We start from the raw sequence: 23013 nt of genomic DNA on the forward strand, positions 1-23013 counted from the left end.
TCCAACGTCTGGATTACTGACTGTGACACCAATTGGTCACCAAATAGTATTTCAATCAGGAGAGACAAGTCAGATAAAGAAAGTTGATTATTATTATTAATGAATGACATGTGAGTCGTTGATCCCTAAACCATCCACCGGGGGACGGACTCCGTGAGTGAGCGCAATCCGAAAATGACGAAGCTCCATCCGCACGCACCCTTCTAAAGGGAGATTCGCAATCGATTGGCATCTGCCTTGAGCAGCAGCACGATCGGCCCCCACAGGGACCTGGTGGCGCTGTTGGCTGATGGAGATTAGGCAGCGTGGCCGTGCTGGAGGTAGAGAAACAACCAGATTTAAAATAGACAGCAGCAAGATGATAGGTTGTTTCGATTGAATGGCTTCATTGTGCTTATTGGATAGAAAGGACCACCTGATCTAAACAGCTGATGTCCTGATTGACAGCTCCGAACAATGACTGCGAGGAAATAACGAGTGAGCGTGCGTGAGACGTTATTGGCGGACGGATGGGAAATAGGCTACGGGCGTTCTTCCAGTCCGAACCTGCGCTGGAGCACCACGTGTTGGTTGAAGCCTCCTGAGCGCTACAACACCCTCTCTGCTCCACACAGACACGCTCAGTGGCTCCTTGTTGCTCGCTCTCACACTGCAAATGTTTGGCACACGTCCCTCCGCCCGTTGACAACCACTGGCCTGTCTCACAAATCTCCCCGCCAGCCCCCTCCTCCTCCTCCTCCTTCCATCTAAAATTGTTGACTTTACCCACTTGGTCTTAAGAAGGAGGAGAAGAGAGCCGTGGGCCCCGGGGCCTCCAGAGAGAAGCGAGCCATCGAATGGCCTCAGTGAGGCAGCCTGAAGGCCGGCCTCTGTTCCCCTGACCGCTCACTCTGACAGGAGAGCTACTGATGGACAGTGGATGAAAGAGAAGAATCTAAAAATGTTCATTTCACTTTCCGAAGAAGGACACACACACACATTGCTTTTTCATCTACTTTGTGAGACGGTGCATTCTATCATCGGTGTGTCATCATCGTCACCTTATAGAGTTACATTTAGAGGACGTATCAGCAAACAGCTGGTTTACTGAAGTAAAATTTACTTTTAGTTCTGTTTTCGTCTTCAGAGCAGCTGTTGGAATTAAACGCGACTCTTCAGCTGCTGAAGGCTCCACTTTTTTGTGGAATTGACTTTTTCTAGTTAAACAGTCTCATCTTCTGAATGAAGAAAGAAGTGATCTCAATACCCAACAAAGCAGAAGCAGAGTTTGTTAGTTTTAAATTTTTAAGTTTTATGGTATGTTCAGTCTGGCTCTTTAATGTTGACAATTACTCATTAATGCCAATCAATTAAAGTAAGTGTGCATTGTAAAACACACACTTCTTTCAAACTCCACCGAAACTGAAACAGCACATTTGTCCTTCACAACAACTCAATATTAAAGCAAGTAATGTATATTTTAAGACACTGATCCTTCATTTAATCTAGTCCTGTGTTTGGGTGTTTGTTTCCATACTCCCCCACACCGCCCCAAAGCGAACCACCTTCTCCTGTTTTCACAGCCACCAGGTTGAGTGCAAATGTGACACACACACACCAACACACACTGGAGGGGTGTGTTTTTTTGAAGGTGTAAATTAGGAGAATGCAGAGTGAAGTGATTGTTTTGTCTGTATGTTGTTTGTTGACGTTAATCAGCAGATTTCTGCACCCTGGTGTAAAGTCGTCTTTAATCATGAATATGAACCGTAAATGTGCGCACAAACACACCCACACTGCTTAGTGGGACGCTTGGGCATCCAAAGATGTTTACAATAAACCTGCACAGTTGTATGTGACATTTAGCATCTTGGTGGCGGATGTGGCGTCTTCACACAATGACAACAATCAAAACGGAAAGAATCCTCAAGCTAAATCTTGTTGATTAAAGAAGAACAACCGGGTCGGGAAACACCAAAGAATTTCACCCTTCAGCAAACATGTATAAACACATATTGATGATATGAGATATGTGTTTCCCACGTACGAATGCGTAGTCCTTCACCCATTGACAGCGCCTGTCCTGTGATTGCTATGTTATGGTGTTGTTTGACTAATGACCGAGCCGGCTGAGACCTGGACGAGCCCGACGCGCCGTTATCAGTCAGTCTTTGTTCCGCAGATGAGACGCTCCGTGACCAAACAGGAAATTTGTCCACACAATCAGAGGGGAGGAGATTATGAACAGTAATAAAACAGAGGGAGGATGCTGCCACGTTTACACAGGGTATTTATATATAAATATAAACAGGTGGCTGTGACTCAATGAAAGATGCGGATCATCCTTTAACAACAGCGTTGGCGGTCCGGTGCCCGGCCCCCCGTCTGTGTCCTGAAACCGGACCCCAAGTAGCTCTTCAACAGCAACCCACCGCTCTTTACTGCCACGGACGTATATGGAAAATTGAAATAAAGTCTTATGTTTTCCCATTTGGATAATAAGTGCACGACCGCAGTACACTCTGCACATCTGCCAAACGGCGCTGCAGAAAGTCACGGAGGCAGGTATGACAGACCATCACTCCTCCTCCATCCTCTGCACAGGAGGCCAAACCCTAAAAACCACAGCCTCATTACGAATTACATAAGTGCTCCACAGACGCTCACTGTGACAGTCCTTCTGCCGAGCCCTAATAGACACTGGTGGACGTCCCTGCGTCGGACACATCGCATGATTCCCTCCTGATCGAGCACGTGTGGCGAATTCCCCTAAAAGCGGGTGCATCACATTTGTCTCCACATTTTCCACGCTACTCCCTTCATGCGAACAAATCTGCATTACAAATACACAGGGATAACCGCCAAGTATTTAGAGTGTTAATGTATTCAAGTGATTCATATATTAAGTCTAAATCCCAAATAAGTACCATATGGCATGCCGAATGTACTTGATACCGAATAGCAGAGGTGCAGCTCTGAGGGAAATTATGTTTTTAAAAATTGAGCGGCTGTAGATGTCGTCCCAGTCTGCAGCTCAAAGTGGTGGCCGGTGAGGAGAAATGTTGCATGCTTGTTTTGCTTTTGCACGTCTGAAGAATTAACCCAGTCGTTTTGATGCGTCCTACACTTTCATTAAAACCCGTGTGAGTAGGGAGCCAAAATAAAGTTAGAGGTTGTTTGAAGATACAATTATTTTGATCAATGGAGCTCAAAAACTGTTATAAAATAACAGTTTGTTTTGATCAAGTTACAACCACAAAAACTTGAAAAAATCTGGTGGAATCTGCTGTTTGTCTAATGGCAACTTAATGTTTACTGAAAGAAAATTGGAGTCTGAAAAAAATCAAACGAAAACAATCAGTTCCAACTTGGAAAATAAGTTCTGTGTTCAAGAGTCGAATGCTTAATTTCACTTCAATCATCTGGGGTTTTGCCAAAATAAGATGATTTAATAACACTTACCACACAGTGGATGCAGATGCTGGTGAAGAGCGCTGTGCAGGAGGGTGTTTGAGCCGAAGGGGGGAATGCTCGTGCCTGCAAGATAGAAAGTTAAAAAGAAAAATAAGAAGAGGCACAATATTGGAGGAAGAAGAAAACAATGAGAAGGAGCACCACCTCTGTGCACCTCTACATCTGCCACCTGCACCGTGGCTGTGTGAATGCCGCCATGTGCAGAGCATGTGACATGTGTGTCTAAGTGAGGATCCATGTGCTCTTCGTGTGATTCTCCTCGCCGTGCACAGGTGGACAATATTCATTCTTTGAAGTTGTAATAGACGTGGTTTCCAGAGCAGGAAAGTCTAGATTTGACCACAAGGTCACCAGGTGGCCCTTTTCTCTCTGAGGGGACCAGCTTGAAAAACAAAAAAGAAATTTGCGGGGGCCTCGCTGTTTCTGTAGCCCCGGAGCATATCTGGTGGTGAAGGGGCTGCTGAGGGCGTATGTGAGGGAGAATCGGACCATAGCCGGCTGAGCATCCCACACACAGAGGAGCATTGTGTGAGTGGACTCACACAAATCCACAGCACCCGACACCCTCCCGCTTCCCCTCTCACTGTACCTCATGCGTCCTGCTTTTCTTCATTACATAAGATAACATTCATTTCATGTTAAATCAACTTGGAAATGAGGCCTTCCTTCCCCGTTTTCCTTCATATTGAACTTTGTCTCCTGAACCGTCCTGTCTTTAATTTGATCCTTGTGTCCTCACTGGGAGTCTGTGTGTTTGGCTTGACACCTTCCTCCTCCGAATAGATAAACAGCTTCTTCTCCAGACCTCTGACCTGACTGGGTGACACTTTGGTTCAACTGAAACCAATCACTTAAAGTGGTTTAGGAGGGATTTCCCTTCCTGTTTTGGAACACCTGAGCAGTGAGGGAGGCAGAGGCGTCCCGGCGGACTACCAAGCTCTTTCCCATCAGGCAGCTACAATAGATTCTTGGCAGTTCAACTTTGATATTTAGAAGTTACGCAGCCCTCTACGAGACCTTTGACACAGAGCCATGCCTGCAGATGTCACGTACAGAAGCGCCACAGCCAGATGGACGCAGATCTGCAGAGGCTGATCTCCACAGGATTACATCTCGTTGCCTCTCAATCGGCGATGCTCAAGGAATCAAAAAACAGATTAAAGAGATAAAAACGCATTGTAAAAGGTCTGAGACATGAGTTTGGCTTTCTTAGTATTCTCATTTCATTCGAACTATCACGGCTCTGCCATTTAAAAGACTAACAAATTGTAGCACTTAAGTTGTACTTATAATGCCACTTATCTATAGCAAATTGTAAATTGGCTTATTTGATGAAATTGCCCTTCTTGCTCTTGCACTTCTTACACGTAATGTAATTTGTTTTCCTCAACAGCTTGTTTGTTGATAAACCCATCGTCTCTTGGAGCCGGAGGTCTGGGAATAAAAATGCAAAAACAACCACAATGGCTTTAACAGAAACCATGAACAGTTACTAGATATGTATTTACTTTCATACTGAAGCCAATTTACAAATCTTTTCCAACCTGTCATATCTGGTACACATATGATTGAAAGGCAGGATGTTTGTTGTGTGATTTAAATATAAAGGTCATGAACTATGAATGACCTTTTCCTTCAGATAAATCAACTTTCTTTTCCCCCTCACACACATTGCTGTTTTATTGCTCCAGTTTATTTGCCAAAAAGAGCTTTTTGGTTCAAGAAAGAAAACAAAAAAGATCAAATCCACATTTGATCTTGAGGGCAGGGACTTGCAGACAGAAGAAGTCTCCTCCAGATGCCTGACTTGAGTTTAGGTGCAGAGTAACTGAAAGGTGCCTTCATTACTGCACTGTTTCAAAATCAACATTGAATGAGAAATTATCCCAACAATCCAAGAATAATTTGTAACATAATAACAGACATCTGAAATCCTTCTGTGAAATGGAACATTTTTAGAGGTTTATAGATTTAATCTCTAACAAATTGCATGAATCTAATCAGGTTTACATGATTACTATGAATACACGTCTGTTTATGACTTTAAGATCAAGCTATAAACATCTTAATGACATAGAAAGTAATGCTCTTCATTCTCTTTCTCGGTTTCCTCCCTCAGACTGAAACAAGCTGTGGGATTCAGGCAGGAGGAATGCGGATTCTCTGATGCTCTGCCACTGGCATGAAATAATATTTGAATTACAAATATCAAAAGGAGGTATGTGACTGATGGTACGGCATATGAAATGCAACGTTAATTGCGTTTGCTATTCATTTACAACCAGACTCTGCTTTAGGAAGTTGCTTTAATTCTTTTTAGTTGGTTATGTTATGTGTGGTCACAAGAAGAAGAAAAAAATGATTGCAGGTGTGCGAAAATTCATGATTGATATGTGTGAAATAAAACGTTATTCCTATAAAGTAGCAAGAAAAATATGGATACTGAAGGTGGCTTCTATTGCAAATGGTGGAAAAATAACATATTCACCTCAACGGACAGGAAAACTAACTTTACTGCTCTGGATCACACAAGGGTGACTTTCTTTTTCGGGAAATGTTCCTACGTGCCGAGGCGGTTAATGCAAAATGCTGTATATTTTGATAAGGTTTATGGCTGATCTTGAGGGTTGTTTGCAGCCGTGGTAACGTTAGGACTCGAACAAACGGTCCATCTGTTGTTCTGTCCACCACTTTAGGCCGGACTAAAATATATTAACAACCTTTGGATGAACTGCCTTCAAAGTCTGTGCAGACATTTGTGGTCCCCGAGGGATGAATCCCCATCGCTTCTAGCAGCTCAATGTGGATTCAATATGGAATTCATAACATTTCCATCAGCATCAGCTGTACTTTGGGTTTGCCGCCAACCATCCCGCTAACTTTACGCAGTTCATTCGATCATTTTACCTGCTTAACGTCAGCTTGTTCTTTTCAAGCAAGATTTGTTCGTTTGGATCCACATTTTTAGAGAGGTCATTGAAAGTAGTGTCAATAAGATTAAATGACACACGATATTGAAAAACATATTCAATATTTGTATTCTAAACTAACATTTTGTGAATTATGTAAAGTGCTGAAAGGGACATTTTACAACTTAAAAAATAAACTTGTCCGTGCTCGCTCGAGGACAAACCCATACTACCTGGGACATTCCTGTGCTGAAATGTTCTCACTTATCTGCCCGTGTGCTTCCAGTATATCTACATTAGCTAAAAATGGCCCAGCCAAGATATTTCTGAGTAAATGGAAGATGCAAACAGTGAAAAATATGTTGTGTAATAGATACATTTTTCCATGCCAGTATTACTGAACCAGTATGGTCAAAGGTGAAAAAATTCAACTTAATAAAAGAGTTCAGTCACTGGAGATTTGTGCAAACCGCTAGACAAGAGTGTTTACACAAGAAAAAGCCTTAAAAAGCATCCAGCGTCTTTTTGATCATCCATGAGTTTTACTCTTTGATGAGCCGGTTGTGCAACTTTTGCCAATGCCGGTTGAATCTTTGGAGGGAGGTAAAACAGCAAAAACTAACAAATAACGCAAAGCTTTGAGCTTATTGAATGCACATACAGTGATGCGTGTAGACGTCCTCTCAATGGGCCTTTTCAGAATCCCAGTGGCCCGGGACCTTTCATGTGGTCCACGTGAGACGCTACTTTTAAACAAAGTGAGCCAAATTACTTTTAGGGTTCAATGGAGAATCTCTAATGTGAACGGTCATAACTGCAGACTCTCAACGTCGTAAGTTACATCATGTTTAATCATCAAAAAAGGTCGACCTTTCCATCGGCTCCTGGTCACCAGTTGATAACGTGTACACTATTTGCCACATTCCTTTGGGACCTAGGGTAACATGATCGCCTGACTCCCCAGATCTCCATGAATGTCACTGATCGAGTCATGTGTGTGTTCAGCAACATGAGATCCGCAAATCACTCTGAACCCATTCCCCTGTATTTTAAGAGCTAATCAAGTGAATAATATGGTCTTTGGGAGCAGGGAAGTAACTGTTTGCCTGTAGTGCTGTCATTATGCAGTTTGTATGATTTACTTTCCCATGAGTGACAACCACGGTCCTATAAGTGCACGTGATTTTCTTTGCGTGTGTGCAGGTTTGTAGAATGTGGACGATGCAACAATAAGGAACTGTCAGTGTTCACAATCATACTGTCAGTCAATCTTTGGCCAGTTAATTATAATTACTGTAATTAAGGGATGAACTCACGAAGGTAGATGATTGCACAGGGAGGAATTTGGAAGCTGTAAACAAGCAGTTAATGGGTTTACTGGTGACCAAAGAAACCAAACCATCACGATAAAGGTGTTAGCGTTTTCATAATGAAATCGAAAGTCATTGAGTCATTGATTGACAGCAAGAAGGATATTTTTTACAATGAGTCCTTTGTGAGAATTCATGGCCCATTTACCAGCTACAAGTTCCAGGAAAACATTCAATAAAACCACAAATAACTGTTGGTGATCAAGTAAATATGGATTTCGATCAGCAGTAATTCCCAGATTGTTTAGACAACCAACAATCCAAAATTCCACCATGCTGCAAAACCGTATTACTGGTCACATTTCAATACGTTAATCACAGCCTGTAAACCACATAGCAGGAAGTACAGGCTTTAAACAAGCCCACGTCTGGCCGCCCATTCTTCTCATTGCTTCATAATTCACGGCATTAACATACAGAACCTAACCGGAGGGATGAGGGAAGGAAGGAATTCGCTGGTGTTCAAGTCTCAAGACCTGAGATATTCTTGCAATAACAACAGATTGAAAAGCTTACTGACTAATCAGGACCAGTGGGAATGTAGAGCAGCTAAAGAGGGAGGCGAGGAAAGTGTGCGTAAATATAATTCACTACTAAGAATGCAGTTCTGATCTAAACAATAGTGTATGAATATGTTCTACTTTATAATCAAGATTTATGGATGATGAACACACATCACAGATGCATTATATATCTTTTGTCGCTGTGATGACCAGTGGAGGAAACAATACATACCCAATATGATTTAAAAGCACTGTTTTCTTTTTCTATTAAAGCAGCGTGGATTGCCATTTTGAGATGAACTCCATCCTTCTCAGGATCAGGGTTATTAACTAATTGTTCGTCACGTGTGTTGTTCGGTACTGTGTCTGTAAAGGAGGTGATGACGGTCCCGTGTTCACTAAGTGAGAATAACCCTAGACACACACACACACACACACACACACACACACACACACACACACACACTGGTTTATTTTCCCTCCCAGGGTTTCTGGTTCTGAGAGAATAACGCGTGCAACAGTTCTAAGAGTTGGGTGTTAATACATACGGGGAACTCAAAACATTTCCTAGATGTTCCCTGAAAAATCTTTTGGAATAGATGATTGGAGGTTTTTCCACTTGGAGACTTTAAAAAAAAATACTGATTATTTTGCTGATTGTTTCACAAATCTTTCCAGTCCTCTTTTTCCTGTTGTTCCTCACCTGCTCACCATGCAGTGTCCAAGCCAATCCCAGGAGCAAGTGCATCTGCTCCCCGTTCCCTCCTGCTACTGCACCACTCCTTCAAACATCTGCTCCTCCTCTGAGTTACTGCCCCAAAATTGCAAAATCGTATGTATGAGCTCCATAGCTACAAATGCCCCCACCTGAGCAGGACGTCTTCAAACGTCACATACTAGATACTAGCACCATGCAGTGGTCTAAATTTGCCACAAGTTGGGTTTTTATTTTTACAACAAATGAAATATCTGCTATGCTGCTTTCTTAGCTGGGGGGGGGGTTCCTGCCAGGACCAGTTTTGTCATCTCCTGCCAATTATATATTGGCTATGATATTCCTATAGTCATCAGGGTTCTATGAACCACACGCATACAACAGGGAACTCATCAAAATGTGTTTTTTTTTGTTTCTACATTGAAACTCAAGTTCAACAGAACTAAACGGACATTGAGGCAGGAAACATACAAATATGTTTACGCATTGGGCGCGTTTTCACTCAAACAGTTTACGTGAAACGGTCCACGCTCTGTAGTTTAACTTACAGGAGGGTTATATGATGTGCGCTGACCCAAAAAGTGTTGTTTTGCATACACGTTTATAGTAAAAAAAAAAAGCAACTGTAAAGCATTAAAGGTATTTTTTATCAAAACTGTCTCCTGTTGTGTATGGAATGTGCAGATACGCTGTTTGCTATCATTGTATTTGTCCAATTCATGAGTGCAGGAAGAAACAGGTGGTCAGCCTGCTCAGCCACAGTTTGTCTGCAGAGACTCTTACACTTCATCTGAAGAAATCAATCAAAAGGCTGTCTGAGTATTGCACCAGTGGTTGAGGTGCCTGCGGCCGCATCAGGTCACTTGACTAAGATGCAGGAACAAGTCATGCTGCACGTCAACACGTGGCCACACCATGTGTTGATGTGCAGGGTGTTATTCCAGCGGCACCCAGAGCCACAGAGGCTTTGCTCACATGTGCTCAGCTTGTTGCTGCGAGTTTGGTTCCAGCCGGATGATGTGTTTTCCTTTGACCAATTCACTGCTGCTGCACAGAAGCAGACCACGGAAATGTGCTGGCGACCTTGTTCAGCTGGAGAGGACATACGTGTGTCAACATGTCTAAAAAACGTTTTCTATTTTTCATCCGCACCGGTTCGACACGCCATCTGACAAAAGCACAGCTGCGATCTGTTCCTGATATTTACGTGTGGCTCATTGACAGAGCTGTTTAGTTCCGCATGAGGAAATTGTATTCGCTGTGTGTTCTCCCCTCAGCTATTTACTCTCTTTTGCTTCAAATCGTTGTCAGATCATTTTTTGGGTTACGTCGTCCACGGTTTGTGCTCTTTCCCAGTTCGTCCAATTATTTGTCACTGTGAAGTGAAGGTTGAGGTTATTGGAACAGCCCAGCTGTGGTCGGCTGGTGCATTGGTATGAGAGCGCTGCAGGAGGAGGAGGCAGAGTGCTGGAAAGTCATTTCTTATGAAAACTTGCCAGGTGTATCGGTTAGCATTGGTTTGGGCTTGCTCGTCATTATCTTTTTTCAATATCATGATCAAAATATTTCATTTTGGTGTTGGGAATCAGATAAAGGACTTGTTTATCTCTTCTGCCTGGGGTCAATGGGAAATGAAGCTGCAGTTGATAAGAAGAGGGTGTTTTTCTTAAACGTGTTATCTTACAGCTTCAATAGAGACATTACACAAGAAAGTTGTGAAACATCCCATCCTGAATGTAAGAAAATGATTCTGAGGATATTCCCCAGATCTCTAAACAGCATGTTGCTCTTTCCCAGTGACATAAACTTATCAGGAATGCCGCCATAAAATATGATATGCTTATATGTTTTTCTTGCTTTGGAAAGTGATTTTCCATCAGGTTGAAGACTTGTCAGACTTGTTGCCGACACGTAGTCCAATATACCTTCATGGCTACCGTTTGAGGCTCAGTCTTTAAATATCCCGTGCAGTTTGAAAACAAACACAGCCAAAGAAATTAGCACTTGAAGACGCAGAGGGTTGCTCCCTCCAGGGAACCGATGGAGCTGTCAGGCAACACACGAAGCCCTGTGGGGGCATCCCTAAAGGAGCCAGATGGAAACTGTTTTCAATTAGCTTTTGATCATTGACAAACCCTTCGGCCGCATGGGGGGGGGCGTAGTTTCATTAAGGTGAGACCCCTGACGGTACCAGGCTACTTAAAACATCTCAACAATCTTCTTTATTGCCTTCACATACCTCCACTCACAGCAAATTATCCAGCTGTACAGGACTCCTGTGAACAATATACGCATGTCGCATTTCATCCATTTTGAGTGTCTGTGTGTCCTTGTCGCGACTGCATGTTACCCCTTAAGGAGCGCATCAACAATTGACAATACAGTAGTTTCACTCAGTTACATGTTACTTTCTGATTAAATCTTCAATCAAAATATATATATATATATATATATATATATATATATATATATATATATATATACATATATCGATATAGATATATATAGAGAGAGATATTTTAGGGTTGCAACAACAAAATCTATGAAAATCAATAAAATTTGATTATTAAAAACGTTGGCAACGAATTTCATTATTGCTTCGTTATGTCGCGTGATTATTACGTCACTCAATGACATTGAAATAATTTTGGGTACATTTCCGGTTTGCTTTAAGTCATGCTGGGATGTTTGCTGATACTGATTAGATGGCCACACCCAGGAAATCTTCCACCAGCCGGCACTGCAGAGTCTGTATGTCGAACTGGATTATAAGAAAGCTTTGTTTATAAGGCTTAATAAGAAACAGTTGTAATATAACTTTCTACCTGCTGATGTCAGTGACGTTATAAAATATATATATTATATTAGTGGTAGGAGGTTGCGAGTTAGTTTGTAAAAGATAGACAAAAGATAGACATATTTTATGTACATGATACTAGTTTTTATTTTCTAAATATAATACATACTGTAGGTCTGCAAATGGAACTATTGTAAACAAGTTAACAGATGAACAGACTCATAGACATATAGATGCACACATTGATTTACAACTGCAACAATCAGCATTGTTACTACAAATCATGTTTCTGCATATTCAGTTGAGCAGCGCGTGTTTTCATTGATCCTGACTGACAAACATCCCGCTGTGCTGTGGAAGTTGGGGGGGGGGGTCGACGCTGACGGTACGGCCGGCGACCGGTACCCGGCGAGGGGCGGCGCTGACGGTCCGGCGGCGCTAGTCGGAGTCCTGCGGCGGGCAGGATGCGGCCGCAGGACTCCGACTGGTCCACAAGTCCACCACTGTCTCCTCAGTGTCAATTTGTGTTTTCATTGGCTTATGGTTACTGCATTAATTTAATAACAAGCCGAATAAATAATGTACACACATTTGCATTGCTTTGACCAAAGCGGTCGTTTTAAGACAACTGGTTGCCGGTTACCTTTTCGATGGCGCCGTGTGAGTGAAGAAAATCGATCGCTTTGTTCAGATCAGCTGCTATAATATGGTGGATAGATGCAGATTCTCAAAACTTGTATTACTTCCTCATTGGCCGACTGGATTCTATTTTTTTTGTCTGTTTGTTTAAGTGCCTCACACTATAAGAGAACACTTTATGTGTTTGTGGGACCAATTAAAATCGAGATATTGCTGGACATTTGCGCGGTGACGTCACTACGCCAGCTACGTTGTAAGGCTAATCCCCGCGAAATTCAAAGTCAATATGACGGCGGTGTTCAACGATATCACCGATCTGAGACGAGTTTACACCGCTGTGATCGACGTCTTCACGAGGAAACTAGTCGGACACCTGCGGCGGGCAGGATGCGGCCGCGAGACTGAGACACCTGCCCTCACCAGCGCTGTTGTGGTTTTCATTCAACAGATTCTGTACAACCCGTCATCCAACTGTTCGTCTAACTAACATCTAACACGGCATCTGGCCTGGATAGTACAGGTAAATACAAATGATTACACTATTACTAATACGGTAGAACGAATCATCATCAACACCAGCTGAAACTGTAACACTCGTTTGAATACCATTTTCGGAGCGGCCCGAGACGCAATAATGCGTCCGTGCGTCGGACATTTCATTGAACATGTTTAGTTGTGGGGTGGGGTGGGGCCCCCCACCTCCAGGCTGACCAATAGGCCTGCCGCCAGTGGCACAGTCAGACATCAGAACAGGCCGCTGTCTAGGACCCCTAGCTGACAAGCGGCGTCCCACCCACCACCTTGCCTACAGGCCAACTAGGAGCCACAGCCCGCGCCGACGTCCAATGTACCACACTGCCGTCATGGCAGGCGCCCTAGGTCCAAGGAACGCTTGGCTACTGCTGTTTGGAATTTCTCGAGCTAGACATCTATATCTCGACCAGGAGTTTCACTCATGGTTGGCACGGTTTGCCGATTTTTCTGGCTCGGGTTTTTTTTTTTTTTTTTGATGTCCATGGCTTGGTAACGTCCCATACATTGTTTTCCAACGTTTTTAGTCGTATTAAATTGTTTATTTTTCACGTTATTGGGTCTGAAATGGACCAAACGCTGCCCACATTGCATTGTGGGTAATGACGTGTTCCCTATAACTAGCGGCGATATGTCACTTACTGACCTCACCAAACGTCACTGGAACGCGGAACGTGGTGTCAGGAGAATAAGGTCATTCAGAGTTCACCTGACCTGACCTGACCTCCCCGAACGTTACTGACGTGTTTTGTGTTGTTGAAGGGGAAATACGAGCCAATAGATTGTTCTGTTAATTTTGAAATGTCACGTGTTCACGAATGTAATTCTCATCGATGCCTGATTGTACAATTCGCTTTTACATCGAATATGACAAGAGGATGGAGAACAGTCATTTTATTGATTATTGTTAGGTTATTACGTGACTAATAAAACAATTTTTTTTTTTAATAAATGTTGTAATGCAGCTGAATTAACCCAGTGAGTGTTCTTTTAAAGTATATTGTTGTGGTGTCTTTGCCTTTATTAGGTAACAATAAAGTAATTAGTTTGTTTGATTTAAGTGAACTTAATAAATGAGTGAGCAGTAAGGTATTTAGTAATTCTAAGTTGGGTAAAATTTGTATCAAGTGTTGTTTTTTAAATTGTTTTTTTCTCTCTCTCTGTATCATTAGACATCAGGCATGACAGTACTTTGCTCTGTTGTCCTCAAAGGCAGTCAGATTTTACTTGGTGACGACTCCTAAGCTCGACTAACTCTTATCATTATTGCACATAAGAGATGTAATCAAGGCAGCAAAGTCCACGAGCTTCTTTACCAAAATGTTCAACTTCCTCAAAAAGCGTATAATCGTTTGTTATAATCATCATAAAGCCGACAGCCCGCAGATCCCACTGCACATGTGTGGAAGGGGATGACATTCAGTTGTTGTTTTCTTAAGTCAATGCCTCACTGTTGTCTGTCTCACAGCTGGCCAAGGCTTACGGGGATGGATTTCTTTTCCATGCATTCCACGACCCACCCAACCGTGCTGGCCGGGGAGAGATAATTCATTGATGCATGTAATGCCTCTTGAGATGTTACTTGAAATGAATTGAATTTGATACATGTATATGTATCAAATTCAATTTTGGTATATATATATATGTATCAAATTATATTATATATATTATATTTTATATATACTCTAAATATATATATATATATACAAGGCCGACCCTTGACGAGCCGGCGTCCCACCCACCACCTTGCCAGCAGGCCAAGTAGGAATCACAGCCTGCGCCGACGATAGATAATTATTTTAACAAATTTTTTTGGGCCCGCCCAGCCGCCAATGACCCGGCCGGGCGGCCAGAGCAAGCCGCTGGCTAGGACCCCTATTTGACAAGTCAACGTCCCACCCACCACCTTGCGAACATGTCATTTAGGAGTCACAGCCTGCTCCGGCCACCCAGCCACATTGTCATACCGCAATATGCAGCTTGACTAATACTTAAAATTGTTGTAGAGGGGTATAACGCGACCAGGGATTTCACTCACGGTTTGCAAGGTTTGCCATTTTTCTGGCTCGTTTTTTTTTATTTTTTTTTGATGTCCATGGCTTGGTAACGTCCCATACATTGTTTTCCAAAGTTTTTAGTCGTATTAAATACGTTATTTTTCACGTTATTGGGTCTGAAAGGGGCCAAACGCTGCACACATTGCATTGTGGGTAATGACGTGTTCCCTATAACTAGCGGGGAGATGTCACTTACTGACCTCACCAAACGTCACTGGAACGCGGCACTTGGTGTCAGGAGAATAAGGTCATTCTGAGTTCACCTGACCTGACCTGACCTCTCCGAACGTCACTGACGCGACGATCGTGGCCGCAACGCTCGATGCGTGACACGTGGGTGCCCTGAAAGTGTGTCGATGGCAATCACCCGTTAACTGTTTATGTGTTTTGTGTTGTTGAATGGAAATACGAGCCAATAGATTGTTCTTTTATTATTCAAATGTCACGTGTTCATGAATGTAATGCTCATCAATGCCTGATTACCAAATTAGGTAATTTGGCTCCCAAAATAGATTAGATAGGTATAGATTCAACTTTATTGTCATTGCACAGAGTACAAGTACTGAGGCAACGAAATGCAGTTTAGCATCCAACCAGAAGTGCAAAATAGCAAAAAAAGTGCAGAGTATGTGCATATGTAAAGTGTAATAAGTGAATAAATAGATATGTACAATAAGAAATAGATATGCAATATGAACACTAAGAAATGGAATGTTATATGATCACACTACAGTAAGAAATAGATATGCAATATGAACACTAAGAAATGGAATGTTATATGATCACACTACAGTAAGAAATAGATATGCAATATGAACACTAAGAAATAGATTTGCAATATGAACACTAAGAAATAGATTTGCAATATGAACAGTAATTGGGACAAGAATAGCAGCAATTGAGGTAAGAAGTGTAAGTATGATAAGTAGATGTAAAGTGCAGGTGTAAGTATTAGTGGTGGTAATAAGTAAGATGAAGTGAAAGAGGTATAATATTAGTAATATTATTTTTAAGAGGTATTGTAGGTATAAGCACGATTAATACAGTAATAAGTGGTAGAAAAAAACATTTGGGTGCAAATGTTCAGTGGCTGGAGGAGGGTGTGTGGCAGTCAAGCCAGACCTGCTGGTCCGGGAACGGAGCACCCTGTAGCGCCTCCCAGAGGGGAGGAGGGCAAACAGTTGAGCAGTGCGTGTTTTCATTGATCCTGATGGACAAACATCCCGCTGTGCTGTGGAAGTTGGGATCGACGCTGACGATACGGCCGGCGACCGGTACTCGACGAGGGGGCGGCGCGCCGCCGTGGGGGCGGGGCGAGGGGGCGGCGCTGCCGATACGGCCGGCGACCGGCCCCCGACGAGGGGGCGGCGCGCCGCCGTGGGGGCGGGGCGAGGGGGCGGCGCTGCCGATACGGCCGGCGACCGGCCCCCGACGAGGGGGCGGCGCGCCGCCGTGGGGGCGGGGCGGCGCTGACTGTACGGCCGGCGACCGACCGGTACCCGGCGAGGGGGCGGCACTGACGGTACTGCCGGCGACCGGTACCCGAAGAGGGGGCGGCGCTGACGGTACGGCCGGCGACCGGTACCCGGCGAGGGGGCGGCGCAGGGGGCTGCGCGCCGCCGAGGGGGCGGCGCTGACGGTCCGGCGGCGCTAGTCGGAGTCCTGCGGCGGGCAGGATGCGGCCGCGAGACTGAGACACCTGCCCTCACCAGCGCTGGTTGTGTTGTTTTCATTTAACATATTCTGTACAACCCGTCATCGTCATCCAGCTGTTGACCGCCTAACTAACGGCTATGGCTGTTTGTCTAGCTAACGTACGGCTCTCAGCTTCGGTACTCCTCTACCTGCCGACTATAGACTAGTCCACTCACCCGGTGGGAGATAGATGCCCGCTCGGCTTGAGAGTAACTCGTACCAGCCTTCTTTTTTTTTTGCCGTGGGGGCGGGGCAAGGGGGCGGCGCTGCCGATACGGCCGGCGACCGGCCCCCGACGAGGGGGCGGCGCGCCGCCGTGGGGGCGGGGCGGCGCTCACTGTACGGCCGGCGACCGGTACCCGGCGAGGGGGCGGCACTGACGGTACTGCCGGCGACCGGTACCCGAAGAGGGGGCGGCGCTGACGGTACGGCCGGCGACCGGTACCCGGCGAGGGGGCGGCGCAGGGGGCTGCGCGCCGCCGAGGAGGCGGCGCTGACAGTCCGGCGGCGCTAGTCGGAGTCCTGCGGCGGGCAGGATGCGGCCGCGAGACTGAGACACCTGCCCTCACCAGCGCTGGTTGTGTTGTTTTCATTTAACATATTCTGTACAACCCGTCATCGTCATCCAGCTGTTGACCGCCTAACTAACGGCTATGGCTGTTTGTCTAGCTAACGTACGGCTCTCAGCTTCGGTACTCCTCTACCTGCCGACTATAGACTAGTCCACTCACCCGGTGGGAGATAGATGCCCGCTCGGCTTGAGAGTAACTCGTACCAGCCTTCTTTTTTTTTTGCCGTGGGGGCGGGGCAAGGGGGCGGCGCTGCCGATACGGCCGGCGACCGGCCCCCGACGAGGGGGCGGCGCGCCGCCGTGGGGGCGGGGCGGCGCTCACTGTACGGCCGGCGACCGGTACCCGGCGAGGGGGCGGCACTGACGGTACTGCCGGCGACCGGTACCCGAAGAGGGGGCGGCGCTGACGGTACGGCCGGCGACCGGTACCCGGCGAGGGGGCGGCGCAGGGGGCTGCGCGCCGCCGAGGAGGCGGCGCTGACAGTCCGGCGGCGCTAGTCGGAGTCCTGCGGCGGGCAGGATGCGGCCGCGAGACTGAGACACCTGCCCTCACCAGCGCTGGTTGTGTTGTTTTCATTTAACATATTCTGTACAACCCGTCATCGTCATCCAGCTGTTGACCGCCTAACTAACGGCTATGGCTGTTCGTCTAGCTAACGTACGGCTCTCAGCTTCGGTACTCCTCTACCAGCCGACTATAGACTAGTCCACTCACCCGGTGGGAGATAGATGCCCGCTCGGCTTGAGAGTAACTCGTACCAGCCTTCTTTTTTTTTTTTTTATCCGAGACAGAAGGGCGGACGGGTTGTACTGACGTTCTGTAGAACTCGAGGTCCATTTCTAAGCATCGCGAGTGGTTTCACCCACGGTTTGCACTTTTTCTGGCTCGTTTTTTTTTGTTTTGTTCCATGGCTTGGTAACGTCCCATTGTTTTCCGACCCTTTTTAGTCGCATTAAATACTTTATTTTTCACGTTATGGGGTCTGAAAGGGGCCAGACGCTGCCCCCATTGCATTGTGGGTAATGACGTGTTCACTATAGTAGGAGCCACATGTCACTTACTGACCTCACCAAACGTCACTGGAACGCGGCACTTGGTGTCAGGAGAATAAGGCCATTCTGAGTTCACCTGACCTGACCTGACCTCCCCGAACGTCACTGACGCGACGATCGTGGCCGCAACGCTCGATGCGTGACACGTGGGTGCCCTGAAAGTGTGTCGATGGCAATCACCCGTTAACTGTTTATGTGTTTTGTGTTGTTGAATGGAAATACGAGCCAATAGATTGTTCTTTTATTTTTCAAATGTCACGTGTTCATGAATGTAATGCTCATCAATGCCTGATTACCAAATTAGGTAAATTGGCTCCCAAAATAGATTAGATAGGTATAGATTCAACTTTATTGTCATTGCACAGAGTACAAGTACTGAGGCAACGAAATGCAGTTTAGCATCCAACCAGAAGTGCAAAATAGCAAAAAAGTGCAGAGTATGTGCATATGTAAAGTGTAATAAGTGAATAAATAGATATGTACAATAAGAAATAGATATGCAATATGAACACTAAGAAATGGAATGTTATATGATCACACTACAGTAAGAAATAGATATGCAATATGAACACTAAGAAATAGAATGTTATATGATCACACTACAGTAAGAAATAGATTTGCAATATGAACACTAAGAAATAGATTTGCAATATGAACAGTAATTGGGACAAGAATAGCAGCAATTGAGGTAAGAAGTGTAAGTATGATAAGTAGATGTAAAGTGCAGGTGTAAGTATTAGTGGTGGTAATAAGTAAGTTGAAGTGAAAGAGGTATTAGTAATATTATTTTTAAGAGGTATTGTAGGTATAAGCACGATTAATACAGTAATAAGTGGTAGAAAAAAACATTTGGGTGCAAATGTTCAGTGGCTGGAGGAGGGTGTGTGGCAGTCAAGCCAGGGTGGAGGGGGGAAGTACAGTCACTGAGGGAGATAAGTGTCGGGGTGGGGGGCAGAGTTCAGTAGAGTGACAGCCGCAGAGATGAAGCTGTTCCTGAACCTGCTGGTCCGGGAACGGAGCACCCTGTAGCGCCTCCCAGAGGGGAGGAGGGCAAACAGTTGAGCAGTGCGTGTTTTCATTGATCCTGATGGACAAACATCCCGCTGTGCTGTGGAAGTTGGGGGGGGATCGACGCTGACGATACGGCCGGCGACCGGTACTCGACGAGGGGGCGGCGCGCCGCCGTGGGGGCGGGGCGAGGGGGCGGCGCTGCCGATACGGCCGGCCCCCGACGAGGGGGCGGCGCGCCGCCGTGGGGGCGGGGCGGCGCTGACTGTACGGCCGGCGACCGGTACCCGGCGAGGGGGCGGCACTGACGGTACTGCCGGCGACCGGTACCCGAAGAGGGGGCGGCGCTGACGGTACGGCCGGCGACCGGTACCCGGCGAGGGGGCGGCGCAGGGGGCTGCGCGCCGCCGAGGGGGCGGCGCTGACGGTCCGGCGGCGCTAGTCGGAGTCCTGCGGCGGGCAGGATGCGGCCGCGAGACTGAGACACCTGCCCTCACCAGCGCTGGTTGTGTTGTTTTCATTTAACATATTCTGTACAACCCGTCATCGTCATCCAGCTGTTGACCGCCTAACTAACGGCTATGGCTGTTCGTCTAGCTAACGTACGGCTCTCAGCTTCGGTACTCCTCTACCAGCCGACTATAGACTAGTCCACTCACCCGGTGGGAGATAGATGCCCGCTCGGCTTGAGAGTAACTCGTACCAGCCTTCTTTTTTTTTTTTTTTATCCGAGACAGAAGGGCGGACGGGTTGTACTGACGTACTGTAGAACTCGAGGTCCATTTCTAAGCATCGCGAGTGGTTTCAGTCACGGTTTGCACTTTTTCTGGCTCGTTTTTTTTTTGTTTTGTTCCATGGCTTGGTAACGTCCCATTGTTTTCCAACCCTTTTTAGTCGCATTAAATACTTTATTTTTCACGTTATGGGGTCTGAAAGGGGCCAAACGCTGCCCCCATTGCATTGTGGGTAATGACGTGTTCACTATAGTAGGAGCCACATGTCACTTACTGACCTCACCAAACGTCACTGATACGCGTTACGTGGTGCCTAGAGAATAAGGTCATTCTGAGTTCACCTGACCTGACCTCCCCGTACGGTGACTGCACAACGTAAAATATGTATAATACGTTCAATTGATCCGACAGAAATGATTCAAATTCACATATTATCTCCTCGTATGCGTTTATGATCATTTCCTGCTCGTCAGCGGAGAAAAAAGACGCTCTTCCTTTAAGCTTGTTTGCCGTTATACTGTTAAAAATCCTTTTTTCGGTGATCGACTCTTCTTCTTTACGAGAATTGGACATTTGATCGACATAGTTGAACCACATACGAGGAACAGGGCCCAACCTTGTATTTACCCACTGCAAATACTTAATTTAGGAAAAATAAGTAATAGTTTTTCCTCTGCGTTGATGGATTGTGGTGAAAGTGACACTCTCCAGAAGAGGACAAAGAACCGATCCATCAGAAACCCATTCAATACTAAATCAATTCTCCCAACTTGACACATGACAGATGCAACCTAAGACACCTTTCCGCAGGTCAACTCCATCTAGGCTGGACGCTACCCCCATTGCATTGTGGGTAATCACCTGTTCACTGTTTTGTGTTGATGACGGGAAATTCGAGCCAATAGAGTGTTCTGTTATTTTGAAATGTCACATGTTCACGAATGAAATTGTAACATTGATGACAAAGTCCGGTCTCTCGGACATTATTGCTCAATTATTGCACAGCGGACAATTATGTTTGTCAGTCAGCATCTATGAAAACACGTACTCCTGACTATGAATGGCAAATGGCTTCTACCACACGCATCAAATATATTAAGCACGAAATAGTTTCTTACTCACCGATCGGTTGATTATTCGTACATAAAATCCATCCGTCGCTGTTTCCTCGTGAAGACGTCGATCACAGCGGTGTAAACTCGTCTCCGATCGGTGATACCGGCGAACACGGCCGTTATTTTGACTTTGAATTTCGCGGGGATTACGTTTACAACGTAGCTGGCGTAGTGACGTCAGCTGCGCAAATCTCCAGTAATATCTCGATTTTAATTGGTCCATGTTTCATACGTAACGTAGACAATTACTGGCATAACCTTTTACGTGCAAAGGTAAGGCAAAGTTGTGCTTTTTGATGTTGTAGGGCTCGAATACAGGATCGAAGTGCGCATGCGCAACATGGATTTTTTGCTTGTCCGCGATGAATGGACAGTAAAAGCACTGTTAGTCTACCAATTCTTTGTATTTGATTATGCATAACGGCTGCATTTGTCATTGTAACATCTAAACAATTGGAATAACACACATATTGGCTATATAACTATAAGAAAAAAACAGTACAAATTCAAGTTTTAAAATAAAATTATGTAATTGTATTGTATTTAAAGTATTTTTACGTTTGAATTTTGGCAGGGTAGAGAGTCCCTACCTTACTAAATTCTAAAACCTTCCAAAACCGTCTTCCCGTTTCAATTTAGCGAAGTAAGGACTGTTTAGTGTATTCAGTGGTGTACATCACACCAGAGGACGTTAGTAATGTCTAGCTATATATTGCCGTTGAATGTTGACTTCAGCGTGGAGTGCCGGGAAAAGGACAGCTAATATTGTGCATGCGGCCTGTCTTGCATCTCCTCTGTGGCCCGTAGGTTGGGGGGTTGGAATCTATGGTTACCGAAACAGGCCGCTGACAGGGAGCCATGCAACAAAGGGTTAAGTTGGAATTAAACTACTCTTGTAAATTACTAAAGAGGTAACTGCACGTACTTGATGAAAACAAGTTGCTCTTTCGGTTCAGCTCTGCATTTGAAAAGAGTTGCATAATGGGACCCTTTGAGAGACAGATAATATTACAACTTTAAGATTATTACTGGCTTACAGCGATCTGTAAGGCGGAGACTGTCACTGTTGTCAAGTCTCCGTCCGACTGGGAACCTCGTGAAGTGTGACACACTTGTGTCAAGAAGTAGGAGCCTCAACTTATGCGGTTCCAAATTAAACATTTGAGGTAAAGGAAATAAAATAAAACCATATCCAAAGGAATAAAAAGAGAACTATTTTTGGTATTACAATGTTATTTTAGGTAATGGAACCTCTGAGCGGGGTTATGAAAATAAAAATAAAAGTCATAAATGAATGATTTCTCAAAATAAGTGGATATATTTCTAGCTCTATCTTCTCCCCCTTCTCAACTCTTGTCGCTGTTCAAAAGCAAGTGTTGAAGCTTGGTCAAGCTGCAGTCCAAATAGACCTGGCCTTTCCAGACATTCCCGTCTGAGAGGTGCAGCGCATATAGATGCCTCTATTTCCTGTCAATTTCATGCTCTCGGCTATGAACGACCAGTGCAAAACATTTCCAAAGACCTAAAGCCAAAACATAAGTTCAACTAATTTAATCCCTAAACCTCTGGCTGAAAAAAAATGTAAATATCGTGGAGAAGCTCATTGCAGCCACATGTTCCAGCCATGCTAGGATATGTGGTCTGCAGTCGACGGTATGAAAGCACTTCATCATCGTTGGGTCTGTGTTCATGCCGTGAAGTTATACAAGTGTATTTTTGCTCTCACATCCTGGATTCAAATGATTATAGTGACTAATGTAGGCGTTGGATAGACTCCCCGGTAGCGCTTAGGCAACTCCTCAAAGGGACACGTGTTAGTATGGAATAATAAGCATGTATAGCGGCTCCCTAAAAATGTGTAAC

At 45.1% G+C, this 23013-nt stretch overlaps 1 long non-coding RNA gene across 1 annotated transcript; it reads right to left on the reverse strand.

Moving 5' to 3' along the window:
- Window positions 1-1281: 1281 nt before the first annotated feature.
- On the reverse strand, window positions 1282-21283 carry LOC144389360 (uncharacterized). The gene is made up of 2 exons (XR_013453351.1): window positions 21158-21283; window positions 1282-3516 (listed from the first exon to the last, which is right to left on the reverse strand). It is a non-coding gene; the product is annotated as an uncharacterized LOC144389360 (long non-coding RNA).
- Window positions 21284-23013: the final 1730 nt, after the last annotated feature.

The sequence above is a fragment of the Gasterosteus aculeatus genome, chromosome 18 (assembly GCF_964276395.1).
Source record: "Gasterosteus aculeatus chromosome 18, fGasAcu3.hap1.1, whole genome shotgun sequence".
In the NCBI taxonomy this organism is placed as follows: Eukaryota; Metazoa; Chordata; class Actinopteri; order Perciformes; family Gasterosteidae; genus Gasterosteus; species Gasterosteus aculeatus.